The 13,861-nt window shown below is 38.7% G+C and overlaps 1 long non-coding RNA gene across 1 annotated transcript; it reads left to right on the forward strand.

The window, feature by feature from the left end:
* The first annotated feature begins 12,729 nt into the window (after positions 1-12,729).
* Positions 12,730-13,199, forward strand: LOC122831569. Its single transcript, XR_006370721.1, has 3 exons — positions 12,730-12,809; positions 12,911-13,008; positions 13,101-13,199. It is a non-coding gene; the product is annotated as an uncharacterized LOC122831569 (long non-coding RNA).
* Positions 13,200-13,861: the final 662 nt, after the last annotated feature.

Genomic DNA, 13,861 nt, shown 5'->3' on the forward strand with positions numbered 1-13,861 from the left:
AGATGTGCCACAGGTACAAAACACTGGAATGAAATGGCTTAATTACCTCCACCTTGTGTAGACCAGTTCTCCAGAGCCTTAATTATTTTATTCAGGTGTTGTGCAGCAGAGGCACATCTAAAAGTTGCAGGACTGCGCCCCTCGAGGACTGGAGTTTGAGACCCCTGATCTAGCGTTACTGAATCCTGCTAATTAAGCCCTAAATCTATTCAAGTGTGTTGAATCAAGGCGACATCTAAAACCACCTGTTCTTGAAAACTGACTTTTGACTCCAGCTCTTCACCTTTCTCGAAACCTGTTAGGTAGATTGCGAGGTAGAAATGTACTTCTGAACTCAAATGTTTGAGTTATGGGAAGCTACAAGCGTTTTAGCTTCCGTGACGACGTCAGTTTGTTGTTGTTTGCCGTCTACAATTGCCGTGGTAGACCACTGCTGAAATCTTCATTGCCCCTCAACAAAAAATAAAAGTCTGTGCGCTGCTTGCTGTCGCTCAGTGTTGTTAGCAAACAGCAGAAATGTGAGTTGATTCAAAACTTCTATTGCTTCACGGAGCTGGTGGCGACACTAAAAAGACCAATTGGTCCCGGTGGGAGGCTTTAGTGTACGATCCATCATCACACTGATAATGAAACGACAACAACGACACAACTCTAACTCACACCCACGCTCCCTGTTGCTTACCTCCATTTGTCCCTTTAGCTCACCTCGCGGTGCAAAATGAATTCTCAAAAGTTGCCGATGAGTAGAGGAGAGAGAACCAGTCCGCAGGGAAAAACGCAATCCATGGTCAGCCTGCGGGGGTCTTGCTTTATTATTCGTCTTCTTGTGATTCATACGACGACATTCAAAAGAAGAGCTGGGAAGAGAAAATACGGCAACTTAGAGAAGAAAAAAGAAGCAAGCAGAAACAGGTTTAGGGAAAAGACCCTTATTATGGTTAAAAGAGACGTCATTGATGTATTTCAAATAACAATTGAAAACCATCGCAAAACTCTTTTCTCCTCAACATTTTCACAACTTACACCATCATTTGGATTTTAGCACTAAATATAGCAGGTTTTGTATCAGTACTGCTCATTTTATCATGTCCTGTGCAGGTGAAGTTTGACGTCTGTCTTCCTGGTGAGGAATGTGAAATCACTGAGGTGACGCAGCAAGAACATGTTATTAAAGACCCAGCACTTACTTTGCATGAATTATGATGGACATTGACTCACTTCCTCTTTGGCTTCTTCTGTGGCAGTGTAAGAAACCCAGGTTTGCAGTTCATTGTCGACATTTACTCCTGGGTTTTTCTTCAGCTTGTAATTCATGCATGCCTGCGTTAAATTCCCCCGTCAAACCACAAAGTGCCGTGTTTCTTCTGCCATATTGTCACTGATTATAGACTTCCCCCCCCACCCTTACAAAACTTCACACATTTAATGGGAGAAACTGAAAGAGCATTACTTTGTTTCTTTGATTTCAGAATGTTATATTTCAGAGATCAGGACTTCGTTCTTCAAAGTGGTACAATCATTAGCATGCAGATTTTATGTCACCCCGTACTTGATAGGGTGCATTTATCAGTAAAATTGCAGAAGTGTGGATGAATCTTTAAAGCCCTACTTAATGTCAGACAGCAGGTTATTTATTTCAGAACAAAGTAGAATGTGAAAAAGATTTTCAGACAAGAAACAACACATTTACATGTTGCCATTCTTCTCCTCTAAGTCTCATGATTAGCAAATTTACACTGATGTTATTTAGTTATTGTCTATTCTGTTAGCTTGTTTTTATGCTATTGTTTGTTTCGTTATAGAAACCCAGCCTGAATTTCACTGTGCAATGTAAAAATTTAATTCAAAATCCCTCATTCAAGCTTGGTCATTTAAATATTTTCACACAAGACGTCAGGAACAAGAGAAAAATCAACCGGGATTTCATCTTCAGCGGAATGGATAATCTAAAGATCTCATTTTCAAATAGAAAAAAGTTTGGATATGAGAGATAGGATGAAAATACTGAGTGTGAGCTAAAGATGGATCTCCCTATTAAATTCTCTGCTGGCCAAAAGATTGATTCAGTGCAAATGGTTAGATTTTCTCATTCCACTTGCAGAATAATTTAAAAATATTTGATTGTTGAATATTTTCTGCTGTTCAAACTGGTTTTCTCAAGACAGGAAGGCTGCAGAACAACCGGCACTGCTGTGTTTTATACAAACGTGTGTGATAAATATACATTATCGTAACACGTTTTGTGGGTTTCTATTAGGACGCTGAAACATGTCGACCTCCTTAAATGAAACGCAACAGAGCACGCTCTGCTGCGCTTAAGCTCCTCCCACATCCATCTCCTGTAACGCTGATACTGTTGAGAGCGTAGATTGTTCTCGGTATTACTTTTAGAATAATGCACATACGTGTGCGCTCACTCAAACACTTGATGACCTTTTTGTTTACCGTGCAGGATGAGCTACGGTCATGTGAGCTCTTTAGACACAATGCACTTAGTCATACCTCCATTTTGCATAGAAACACACAGAGGGAGGCGGGCAACCGAAACAGAGCTGTCACCAGAGTAGCTTCAATGATCACTCACCGTAAAGTAAAGGGCCATTGCGTGTGAATCACTGAATAAACAATGTATTGTTCCTCAGTTCTCTACATAATTTGATAGAGAGCAGCTGGATGAGTGGCAGGAATATTCCTCAACACGATTGATGATAAAAAAATTTGACATTCACCTTCTAGTTTTTTCCCTCAATGGAAGTGTTGTTTATCACACCACTGTTTTATTTGTATATGAGTCTAAACTGTGGGTTAAGACAGTGAACGTTGTAGTTGTTGTTGACATGGCGGCTGTTTTCAAAGACACTTGCAGCTATTGTCCATTGACTCAGCTTAGACGATGGGAATCTGGACCTAATAATGCTGCGTTGTGAGGCACTTCTGCTCACAGGCGTTCCTTAACTAACTGGATAGACATCACACATGGGAGGATGACCGTGGGGTAAGCTTTGAATTTTGCATCTGTAATTACTTTTTTGTTTAACAAATTGTGTCGAAATATATTTTTTTAAAACTTCTTTTCTTTTGGAAGAAAGCAGAATCAGGAACCGTTTTGGAGTCTCTGGCGATTTGGAGAAAATGCATTGTACAAAAAAATGTACAAAGCTTTATAATGTTCTCCTATTTACATACATAGTGCTTTTAAATGATTGTTTTAGTAGTAAATCACTACTGCAGAATTACAGGCCGATCTCCAACCTCCCATTCATCAGCAAAGTAATTGAAAAAGTTGTGTGTAAACAGTTAAATAGCTTCCTAACGATAACCAACCGCTTTGACTCCTTCCAGTCTGGTTTCCGGTCTCACCACAGCACAGAAACTGCCCTCGTAAAAGTGTTCAATGACATCCATATAAATACGGACTGTGGGAGAACCACAGTGCTGGTTCTGTTGGACCTCAGTGCAGCTTTTGACACTGTTGACCATGAAATATTACTGAATCGACTGGAGAGTTGGGTCGGACTCTCCGGTCCAGTGCTTAACTGGTTTGAATTGTACATAAAGAACAGGGATTTCTTTGTTTCAATTGGAAACTTCTCATCAAAGAGGTCAAAGGTCACATGTGGGGTACCCCAAGGTTCAATCCTAGGACCCCTCTTATTCAATATCTATATGCTCCCACTAGCTCAGGTTATAACAGGAAATAATATTAGCTACCATAACTATGCAGATGACACACAGCTCTACATTACGATGTCACCAGGTGACCTTTGACCCCATCCAATCACTGAACAGATGCTTAGAACAGATAAATGTATGGATGTGCCAAAACTTCCTCCAGCTGAACAAAAACAAAACTGAAGTTATTATTTTTGGACCTAAAGAGGAATGATCTAGAGTTACAGATCTAGAGTTATAGATCTAGAGCTATAGATCTAGAGTCAGTGCACAGCTTCAGTTATTACAACTAAAAACCAGCAATCAGCCGGAAACCTGGGAGTAGTGATGGACTCTGACCTGAACCTTCAGAGCCACGTAAAGACAGTCACAAAGACGGCCTTCTATCACCTGAAGAACATTTCCAGGATTAAAGGACTAATGTCTCAGCCAGATCTACAGAGACTCATCCATGCGTTTATCTTCAGCCACATTGATTACTGTAACGGCGTCTTCACAGGTCTGTCCAACAAATCAATCAAACAGCTGCAGCTGATCCAAAATGCTGCTGCTGGCGTTCTCACTAAAACCAGGAAGATAGAGCACATAACACCAGTTTTAAAGTCTCTCCACTGGCTCCCCGTCGCTCAAAGAATAGACTTTAAAATACTGTTGTTAGTTTATAAATCACTGAATAGTTTAGCACCACAATACATTAAAGATCTGCTGTTGTTGTATCAACCTTCCAGACCTCTCAGGTCTTCTGGTTCTGGTTCTGCTCTGCATCCCCAGAACCAGAACCAGACGAGGAGAAGCAGCATTTAGCATCTATGCACCAAAAATCTGGAACAAACTTCCAGAAAATTGTAAAACAGCTGAAACACTGACTTCCTTTAAATCTCAACTAAAAACCCACTTGTTTAGAGTTGTATTTGAAACGTAATCAATTACAAATTTATTGATGGAATCTGACTTGATGTTGTGTTTTTAATGTTGATTCTATGTTGCATTGTATTTTTGTGTTTGATTTGATGTAAAGCACTTTGAAATGCCTTGCTGCTGAAATGTGCTATACAAATAAAATTTGATTTGATTTTGATTTTCAAATCTGGTTTTTGAAGACGTTTCATCATCTTTCCAAAGGGTTTCTTTACTTCTTATCAATGGCTAGACATTCGGGGTTTGTAAAAATCATCCATTCATCTAAAAAGCTTATTCTTGTGGGGTCATAAGATGTGCTGGTGCCCATCTTCAGCGGTTAACGGGCAAGAGACAGCCTGGACAGGTGGCCAGCGCAACACAGAGACAGAGTCCTCAAGGGACCAAAATATTACATGACAGACAATCTCACGCAACATGTTTGAGCTGAAAAAAAAAAAAAAAAAAAACATTTTATCACACCTTTAACTCAAACTTGGGGAAATTTCTCTCAAGGCTTCTTTTAAGCGATTTACTTGTCAATTCAAAGAAAATAAAAAGCCGAAACATTCAAAGAAGAAAACAAATGTTTCCGTCTAAACTGATGGATACAGGCAGATTTACACATTTCTGACACAAACGAAAACGTTTGATCCTCCGGCACGACTGGACTTTGCGTATTTGTCGTCAGCGTCGAATGACAAATACTCTTACAGAAAGCAAGCACTAACACAAGCGTCAAACCAATGTGAGTTTTTAGAAGTTTGAAATGCTGCTCCGTTTCCACACTGAGCAAAGAGAGTCGTCGCTCATCGACCTCTGGCTGCGATTGGAGAGACGGGTGATTGGTGGGACCGAATCAGGGAAGGCACAGTCCGAGGAGGTGATCTTTAATTGGATCTCAGTCACTCCAGAGTGCCATTTGTGTTGCGCCGACAACAAAGAAACGCTGATTCTAAGCACACGCTGACAGCGATACTCATTTAAAAGACAAACACGCTGCGGCGTAATCGCCGTGCCGCCTTGATAAGTCAAGAGTCTTGTGTGTCCACCTTCTCTGTCTCGCCGTTTCTCTAACAATCTTCCTGAGCGCTTAAGTGGTTTGTCAGACAATTACCCTCGTGGGAAAGCAGGTCTAAAGGTCTGTCGTTTTCTAAAGGTTTCGCAGTGGACTCTTGTATCATTTATGTAGACAGAGTCCAATTAACTCAGAGCGGCTTCTGGAGACAAATAGTTGTTTTTGTTCTGTGAATACTATTTGAATTCTGTCAAATCTTTTACATCAGCGTCAATTTGTTATTCAGATAAAAAACGCATTTTTATCGGAACAGGATAGAAAAACCCAAGACAGAGTAAAAAAAAACAAAACAACAACACAATAATAGACCATATTTATGCACCTGCAGTGTCTGTATACTGGTTCAGACATTTCACCTGAGATTAAAGGTCAGGATTTATTTAGCGCAATATCTGCCTTTGGGTGGAAAGTGTTTTTTTTTTAAAAAAACGGATCGTACGTCCTTTGAGTGTCTGGTAGCTTCGTCCTGAGGGTGGCAGCTGAAACAAAGTGTGTTGCATCTTTAATAATGTTCATGGCTTTTGTGAAGCAACGGGATTCTTCCTGCATGCGGAGAGAACAGCCAGTCAGTTTCTCCGCTGACCTGATGAGCCTCTGGAGAGTTTTTCTGTTTGAAGCTGTGCAGCTGCTGTTCCTCACACAACAGCAGTAAGTCCGTCAGGCCACGACGGAGATGTGATTCAGGGCTCAGAGAGTTTTTCTCAGAGATATTTTTTATTTATTTATTTTTTCCTGAAGAACCCCAAAAAACAAAGCTTCTGCTCCTGGATTGGCTGCCAATAGCTCGTCGGGTCGCATCGATCTGTCTCAGGTTCACAAGCTGGGCTCTCTTTCAGATATTCTAGAGATGCTCTAAGATAAAATGTTGATTTTAGTGTGATTTTGTCTCATGTACTGTCAGATAGATGAAATATCATTTGAATAAACATATTAATGAAGCAGCGGCGACTGAAACGTCCTCTTAGTGTGTCTTTGATCTGTTTCCTGTTGAAAATCCTTCTGGGGAAAAGATCTGAACAAGACTTTGAGTCATTATTCTCCTCCACCCAGTTGCTGCAGAACTGAGACAGAATACTTATTACCCTGGAGTAAATATTCCAGTGTTTCTTTTTGTTGGAAATTTTGCTCCTGATAATTATCTGTGAAACTAATCCTCAGAGTAATCCCTCATCACATTTGCATGTTTCTCTCGTATTAACGTCAATCCATGAGTCGAGATGGAAGCTGTGGTCCTGGCTGCCCTGGCAGGACAGGTCCAAAGTGTTTTCTCACAGATTTAGACTCTCAAACTCCTCTTATTACATGTCACTGAATGTTTGTGTTTGCTATTTGCTACTTTATCCGCGAGACGTGAAACTGAAAAATTAGGAAAACACTTGTGTGTTTGAAGTTGCTCTTAAAATAGTTTTATGTCAAACTACTGAGAAACATTTTCTCACCAGCACTTTGAAGGATATGAAAGATTACAAGAAAGGCAAAAACGTAAAGAAATTAACTTCAGCATTGATGGACGCAACTGATCTTAGTCATTGGTTTCCAGCAGAAACTGTGATCTTTTTGATAACTGCAGAACATTTTCACCCAGTGACCACAGCAGACTGTCCAGGCATGTATATGTTTTTCACCTTGTCTGTTTCCATCGGGTTTCTTTTCTTTACTTTGGATGCTATAAATAGCAGCAGTCCTGAGTAAGGAGAGGCTGGCAGATCACACTTTCAATCTGACAAAGACCTGAGCTTCTTACTGCGTTTTACATCGTCCTGTATTTGAAAGGTAAGAATCAAATGGACAAAGTTTCAACATGTGGCCATAGCTAGCAGTGGAAAATGTTCTTGTGTACTTTGCTTTTTAAGCTGACTCATGCCGCTTTAAAATTGCTCGTTTAGTTTCGTTCCAGCCTAAACCTTTAACCATGCAGTATTTTACTTTTGAGGGTGTTTTTATTTGTAAGTCATGGTTGTTTATTACATTGTGTTGATGTCGTCACATAAAATCCTAACAACTTACTGTGAGGTTTGTGAACCAGAGCTAGAGGTTTAATGCAGGGCACTGAATGTGCCCAAGGTTTCACTGTTTCACTTATTAATAATCGCAAAATAAACATTAAGCCTAAAACTGTTCTGCTGCAACAGACTGAATGTTCTGCTCTTTTTTTTTTAGGGGTGTTGTTGTCAGTTGCTATGGCAACGAGTCTGCGTGTATTTATAGATCTATACATCTATATCTATACATACATATATATGTATATATATATAGAGAGAGATATATAGATCTATATATCTATATCTATATATATATGTATAAATATAGATATATAGGAATAGATAATACAGACCAGAAGTTTGGACACACCTTCTAATTGAACTCAATAAGAAGGTGTGTCCAAACCTTTGGTCTGTACTGTATATATAGATAGATAGATAGGTAGATATATATATATATAGATAGATTGATGTCCATATGTTGATATGCAAACATCAGAGTCAGTGGGCTTTTAAACTGTTACTGGTTGCCATAGTTACCAGTGACGTGCGGTCAGGGGAGGCAAGTGAGGCAGAGCCTCACCTGTCATAATGGAAAAATATAATGACAAAATAACTTAGATTGCTTTTTTCACCTTGTGGTTTGTACTGTAAAGTATTTATTTTTTTATTTAGCTTCACCAATTTTGATTCTTTTTTCTTCAAAATCGCTGAATTTTCACCTTTTCCCATTTAAATCCTCAGAAGTGCAGCTGGTGAGGCAGCAGCGAGTTCAGCCTCACCTGGGATTGCGCAACCTCTCGCTAAGCGCCATTCAATAAGAACCTGCTCCTCCTGTCTGTACGTCACCATTAAAATGGTTAAAAAACATTTAATGTATGAACTGATTTTACATTATTTAGCTTATGTATATAATGTACAGTGTTTGTTTTGTTTTTCTTTTGTCACCAACTGCGTGTGTATAGACCTTTCTGTGGCACATCCATAAGATTTCTGCAATAGCAAAATAAAATTTCGTCTATTTTTTTATTGATTTTTTAAAAATCAAAAAGTTTAATTTGGTGGTGATTTGTATTCGGCTGGCCTTGTGTGAGGTTCAGACACGAGCTTTCTAAACAACACATCCTCCCATTAAAACTAAAATAAAGATCAGCGAGTGACAAATACCAAATTATGCTTGGTATTGAATACAGATTTAAAAAAGTAAAAAATCAAGTATCTTCTGTATTTGCAAGACGTCGCTCACCAAACGGCAGTGAGCTTATGTGTGTGTAGAAAGAAACTAATTAATGATCATTATTTGCCAGAGTTACGGGTTTTTTCATAATTTTAGTTTCATGACACATGACTAATCTGCTCAATATTATTTCAGTGCTTGGAGCAGCCACAATCTCATTGTACAATTACTGACACAAATCTTTTTTGTTTTCTCTGATGTTTTATCTATTTTAATGCTTTTATAAATCAATCATGACAACAAAATCTGACTTTTCTGACCAAAACAAATACACAATAAAGCCCTTTAACCTAAAACTAAAGCTACACAGAGATGATTCGAATACAACAAGGTGGATGTCCTGAAGTGGCCTAGTCAAAGTCCAGACCTGCTTACAGCTTATCCTCCCAGCAACCTGACAGAGCTGGAAGAGTTTAAAACACGACATTAACTAAGCACACCAAAATCATTTTAAAGTTGACCGAATGAAGTTTCTACTCGTCACAGTCAGTTTTGTCCAACTTCCAGGCATCTAAGTGTTGCTTTGAGGTGAGTGAAACACTACAGAGGCCATCATTATTCTTCACTTTCCCCCAATGCATTAGTACCAGAGAGAAAAGCAGGCCCACATCATAATGCAACCGCCTCTATGCTTGACACTCGGTCTGATGTTTTTCGGCTTTGCTTCTTCAAACACAATCAATGCCCCGTCTGAAAAATAAAAGAAGAAAGTCTTCTCCGGGGGAAATCTAGAAAAAAATAACAGTCCCTGTGTTTGTACATTTTTGAGCCTGTAAGTGTAATTTTCAGATAACTGAAAATATAAAATCAAATGTGTGGACCCACTCGCTGATTTGACATTTATTTGAAAGCTGTTTGTTATGTTGTTCATATAAAAAATTCAAAAGTAAGAAGTAGTGACATGCAGACCTTAGATGAGTGAGTGGAAACCTCTGAAACTGTAAATCTGAAACTGCGCTTCAAAATGGAGGGCCAAAAAAAAAAAAACCCAGAGGCATCCTGGGAAATCTGACACTAATATGTGACAAACAGAAGTTCATTCTCTCCATCATCACAAATGGCTTTTTTCTTTTTTCGTACCCAGAGAGATTTTTGCCCTTAACCTCATTCCCACTCACTGTCAGTAGGAGTAGGACTCAACAGGGCTTTAATTTAGCCGCCACTCCAATATTCAGTCTTCCACATTTGCATATTTTAGTCCATTTTACTGAAAAAAGAAACCTCACAGCTTTTTGACTGTGAAAGTCATGAAATTCCTCTGTGAATACAAACTGTTCAGTTAGGAAGAAAAGATAAATTGAGTTTTTGTGCATCCTAATAATCTTTGATGAGATCATAGATATATAATCTCATCTACTACTCATGTATTTGCCTATTTTTCCAACTTAAAAAGTTTTGATTTATTAGGTTTATTACAATTGTGTATTCTTTTTTTTTTTTAAAAAAGTATTTTGAGTTGAAATGTTAGGATTTAACCCAACAGAAATCCCACGTTTACTATTCACCAAATGTCTAAAGACCATCTGGAGGCTGCTGTAAAATTATTAAAAGTTACAGCTTCCTCTAGCTCTACACCGTTGTCTCTCAATAATTATAGTAATAATAATAATAATAGCTCTGAGGGAACATTGTGGCACTTAATCAGAGTTCGAGGTTGGCAGCGTTGATGACTTTTGGGGAATGTCTGAGAATCTCAGGCACTCGTAATGCGGCCGACTATTTAAATTCAGCCATTTTTAATGTCAGAAAGCGCGGACGGACACAATGACTCACGCGAAGCAAAACCGCGGGGAGCCCAGAATTCGCATAACAAGAGCGACAGTAATGTAGGCAGTGTTTTTGACCCAGTCCTGCTTTCCAATGACAGATGGAGGGAAAGAGAGTGCACTCATGGCGGGAGCGGTCCCGATGAGCAAAGCAGCGTGTCTGTGCATGTTAACGACTGTCATGACCTTAAAGTCAAGTGGCCAAACCAAACATTAAAAAAAGAACAAAAAAACAGAGGAAGTATTTGCTCTGAGTTTAGTTTTTCTAACATCGTTATAAATTCAAGCACTGGTGTTTGGGGGACTTGCAAGGAAGAACTTGAGTTGAACGGGATCTTATGTTTTTTTGTTTTTTTTCCCCAGCATGACACACTCTCTCACGCTGAGGGTGCATCTGTTTCACTCTTCTGTTTTATTTTAAAGCCTTCTGGTCAAATTTAGGTGGATATTGAGTGTTTAAATATTAAAATCAATAATTGTTTTTGTCTACGGCGCATGTTTCATCATAGTTTGGTGCCTTTAAATCTACACAAAACGTGAATAATTCAGTCAGGCTTTGCACTGTTTTCAGGATGGTTGAGTAATCTTTAAAAAGTGCTTCACTCTCACAGTGTTTGTGCATCCAACTTGGCTTCAAAGAAAACGACAACAGAAGACTGTGGATCTGTGCTCAGGTAAGGACACAGTTCATCCCACAGAACAAGAAATAATTCAAACAAGCAGCCAGATCACAAGTATGAAGTTTCCCAGGTTACAAAAAAAAAAACAAAGGGATTTCTTTCTCTTTGTTTTTATTTGTTTTGACAACTACAGAATATTCTATACAACTTTTCCCCCTTCATGGGATGAGTAGCTGCACCACTCAAGTCTGAGTCACAGGCTTTGGCTGCAGCTGCTGTCCATACCAATATTTTAAGTGCATTTACCATGTGTGGCGTTAGCTGTAAGACGGCAGAATGACATTAAGGAAAAAAAGTTGTAGACAGGACAAAACTTAGACTGCTTATCTGTAGAAGAATTAGACTTTTTCGCTGCTTCCTTTCACTGTCACTGTGCTTTGTTACCATGATTTTCGTGGCTCGCTATTAAAACGGCATTTCATTCACAGAGTTGTTTGGAGAAACAGTCTGTGATTTTCCCATGTTACTGACTCTCACATATTCATTATCTTTTGTTTTCTTTTTGTTGTAGAAATCACCAACTAGACCTTCATTTATTGAGCTAACATTTTACTTCACTGTCGCTGCTTTCATACCGGCTGACCTTTTAGTTGTGCAGTGATACCGGTCGTCCACACTTCACGCCACGCTCACTTGAGCACAGATTCTTTCGCATTTGTGTAGCTTTTTTCTGTTTCTTTACTTCAGACATAAAAATAAAAATAACATTCAATACTCACAAGCTCAAATGCAATTGAAAATGAGAAGGTGGAAAATGATTTAAAAAAAAAAAAAAAAGATCAAACATTTTAATATTGTCTTACTGAAATATTTCCTTTTTCTGTAAATAGAGGTAGATTTTTGGCAGAACCGCTCTTCAATGCTTTGTCTTTTGTTAAAAAGTCAGGTAAAGTTTGAGTCACACAGCATGTCAAAAATAATCAGATAAACACACACAAGTCCACAATAACTGGAGAGACATCCAAGAAACATTCACATGTTGGAAGCGTTCAACATTATATCACAGTAAAATTATAAAACAGTCTGTGCATTTTCAGCTATTCAGATTTATTTTTTATGAGTGTATTTAATATGACAGCGCTGATCCGACTCACTTCGGGAAAAGAGGAGTAAAAGGTCAGATTTTAAAATTCTTTGCATAATACATCAGAATTGCTTGTGTGTTTTTATGTTATCCAGCATATTTTTTAGCTCCATGCATGTTTCACATTAACTCAAAAGTAAATAAAAACGTCACAGACCTGATTTCATACGTCTGTAGTGAACCTGTCGCTCTGATAGAGAGCTGTGTGAAAAACACTTCCACCACTTTGACTTCTTCTGCTGTAACATTGTCTTCTGTGGTAAGGCAGAAGAGAAAATATGTTGTTTCTTTGTTGTTTTTTAGCCAAGTAAGACCTCAGCTGTTCACCAATAACATGCTCACGGTTAGTTTGGGCGTCTCTGCTGCAGACGGCTCTACTCTGTACTTCTCTGGACGCTCAACAACAAATTTAGGTCTGTCAAAAGTCTCTCCAACTCATTAGCAGTTTTAGTTTATTATCTTTTTAAGAACGAGTCTCATTTTATGTCTGCGGGTCTGTTTTGGCCCTCGTCAGTGAAGCGTCGGTGCGTCGCTTTAGCTCATGTTGAAGTAGACGAGTCTAAAAAACGTGTCACGCTGAGGACGGTGGATTAGAAAGGACACGGGCTGAAGGTCTGTGACTCCGTGTCCTTCTTATTCTTTCCTTTTTTCCTCCTGCTGTTGACCATTACGGGCAGCAATAAAACATCAGGACGTGTCCACAGGAGGTGGGAGCCATAAAACAGGCCCGTCCTACACGGAGAAGTGTGGCTAATGAGTGTAAAGCACACAGAGCTGAGCGGCCATGAAATGCAACGACCAAATAAAAACAGCAGATATCAAAACCAAAAAGCTTCAGGTAAAGGCATTAAACACACTTTATGGATATGGTCATGTTCATGTTGGTAATGCAAACATATAATAAAGCTATTATAATGTCATTATTATAATGTTGTTATTCTGGTCTCTATGCAGCAGCAGTTACCACAAAGAAAACCTTGACAAATATTACATATAAAGAGATATTTGAACCTCTTTTCTTCTGCACATCATGATCACGGCGTAAAATATTAGATTTCTCATATGAGTATTGTTGTGTGGATGGTGGTGAAGTTGATCTTTGAAATTATCTTCGATGCTTCATGAGTTTTTTTTATTATTATTTTGCTCTTAAAACTATACTTTTCTCATGACTGAGCATATTAAGCTGATCACATTTTTGCATATTACAAAAATCACATTTTTACAAATGTATTGTGGTTTAATAATCTTGTGGTTGTTTATTAAAGTTTCACATGCCAACGTTTTATTGCTATGCAGAGTTTATTCTGAAACTGCAGGTTCAAACAGACTCAGTTTGTGAGTCTGATTGTGTCTCTGTTCCTCTGCTTTTCACTTTGGTTTTCTCAACAAATCCCAAAAATCTTGTCTCTTCCTTCCACGTGCCTGTTTCTAGCTATTACATCTCACAATGATACGACATAAA

Source organism: Gambusia affinis, linkage group LG05 (genome assembly GCF_019740435.1).
Source record: "Gambusia affinis linkage group LG05, SWU_Gaff_1.0, whole genome shotgun sequence".
Taxonomy (NCBI): Eukaryota; Metazoa; Chordata; class Actinopteri; order Cyprinodontiformes; family Poeciliidae; genus Gambusia; species Gambusia affinis.